Raw genomic sequence first — 2,555 nt, forward strand, 5'->3', positions numbered from 1 at the left:
GAGTCAGAGAGAGGGGCACTATTACTGTGTAGCGTCAGAGAGAGGGGCACTATTACTGTGTGGAGTCAGAGAGAGGGGCACTATTACTGTGTGGAGTCAGAGAGAGGGGCACTATTACTGTGTTGTGCCAGAGAGGGGGCACTATTACTGTGTGTAGTCAGAGAGGGGGCACTATTACTGTGTGGAGTCAGAAAGAGGGGCACTATTACCGTGTGGCGTCAGAGAGAGGGCACTATTACCGTGTGGCGTCAGAGAGGGGGCACTATTACCGTGTGGCGTCAGAGAGAGGGCAATATTACTGTGTGGAGTCAGAGGGGGCACTATTACTGTGTGGTGTCAGAGAGAGGGGCACTATTACTGTGTGGCGTCAGAGAGAGGGGCACTATTACTGTGTGGAGTCAGAGAGAGGGGGCACTATTACTGTGTGGCGTCAGAGAGGGGGCACTATTACTGTGTGGAGTCAGAGGGGGCACTATTACTGTGTGTAGTCAGAGGGGGCACTATTACTGTGTGGCGTCAGAGAGGGGGCACTATTACTGTGTGTAGTCAGAGAGGGGGCACTATTACTGTGTGGAGTCAGAGAGGGGGCACTATTACTGTGTGGCATCAGAGAGGGGGCACTATTACTGTGTGGAGTCAGAGGGGGCACTATTACTGTGTGTAGTCAGAGAGAGGGGGCACTATTACTGTGTGGAGTAAGAGAGGGGGCACTATTACTGTGTGTAGTCAGAGAGGGGGCACTATTACTGTGTGGAGTCAGAGAGGGGGGCACTATTACTGTGTGGAGTCAGAGAGGGGGGCACTATTACTGTGTGGAGTCAGAGAGGGGGCCACTATTACTGTGTGGAGTCAGAGAGAGGGGGCACTATAGCTGTGTGGAGTCAGAGAGAGGGGGACTATTACTGTGTGGAGTCAGAGAGAGGGGGCACTATTACTGTGTGGAGTCAGAGAGAGGGGGCACTATTACTGTGTGGAGTCAGAGAGAGGGGCACTATTACTGTGTGTAGTAAGAGAGGGGGCACTATTACTGTGTGGCGTCAAAGAGGGGGCACTATTACTGTGCGCAGTCAGAGAGGGGGCACTATTACTGTGTGGAGTCAAAGAGGGGGCACTATTACTGTGTGGAGTCAGAGAGAGGGGGCACTGTTATGAATGAGTCACTGTAGGAGGCAAAAACAGAAATGCTAGCTAAGTCCATAAAACCAGAGAAGTTGGCAGCTATCGGATTGCAGACCCCTGAACCTAACAACAACAACTAGCAGTAGCCGTGGGGGGTACCTACGATGCCCTAGACCCCTCGATCACAGCCAGAGAACTGCCTAGCCTAAAGACAGAAAGGGAAATCTAAACTGCCCCAGAGCACACCCCAAAGCAATAGGCAGCCCCCAACATATAATGACGGTTAAGCAAGAAGAAAAAACATTCACACAGATAGAAAGATAGACTGAGCAAATGATGGGGCCCAAGCTAACTAGATAGGACAGGATAGGAAGGCTGCTGTCTGCAATCCGCAAAAAACCCTATCAAAATAAGAGCCAACAGACTGACAGGGAAAAAGGCCCTGAAGACGCTAGGCTTCAAAAAGACTATGTCAGTACTCAGGTATTTTCTGAAGACAGAGCAAACAGACAAAAAAGGAATTCAGCTCACCCCAGCAGGGAATGGCAGAATCCAGAAAAGCAAGGCAAACTAAAACCAAAACACAAATGCAAAAAGGCAAAGCAGAAAACTTAGCTTTTGAGGAGCAGGAATCAGACTGGTCTCCTAGAATTCCACAGAGAAATCACCAGCGAGGCAGAAGGGCGTCGGCTGCCTTATATCCAGTCAGAGATCCCCGTCGCCCAGTCATCCTCTCCCAGCTCAGGTGCTTGGTAATCAGCCTCACTACCTTCCTTCACCAGAAGAGGGAGTTCATCAGACCTCAATGGTGAAGGGGAAAATGAACTCATAACAGGCCACTATTACTGTGTGGAGTTAGAAAGAGGGGCACTATTACTGTGTGGAGTCAGAGGGGGCACTATTACTGTGTGTAGTCAGAGAGGGGGCACTATTACTGTGTGGAGTCAGAGAGAGGGTCACTATTACTGTGTGGAGTCAGAGAGAGGGGCACTATTACTATGTGGAGTCAGAAAGAAGGGCACTATTACTGTGTGGAGTCAGAGAGAGGGTCACTATTACTGTGTGGAGTCAGAGAGAGGGTCACTATTACTGTGTGGAGTCAGAGAGAGGGGCACTATTACTGTGGGGAGTCAGAGAGGGGGCACTATTACTGTGTGGAGTCAGAGAGGGGGGTGTTGTGAGTTCATTTTTCCCTTCACCATTGAGGTCTGATGAACTCCCTTCCCTGGTGAAGGAAGGTAGTGAGGCTGATTATCAAACACCTGGGCAGCTAGATGATGACTGGGTGGCTGGAATTGAGGACTGGATATAAGGCTGCCGACGCCCTTCTTCCTGGCTGGTAATTTTCCTGCTGGATTCTTGGAGACCAGTCTGATTCCTGCTTCTCAAAGCTAAGTTTTTCTGCTCTGCTTTGTACTCTTCAGTTTTGTTTTTGT

The sequence above is a fragment of the Dendrobates tinctorius genome, unplaced genomic scaffold (assembly GCF_039654945.1).
Source record: "Dendrobates tinctorius isolate UK_male_01 unplaced genomic scaffold, ASM3965494v1 ptg000178l, whole genome shotgun sequence".
NCBI classification, from domain to species: Eukaryota; Metazoa; Chordata; class Amphibia; order Anura; family Dendrobatidae; genus Dendrobates; species Dendrobates tinctorius.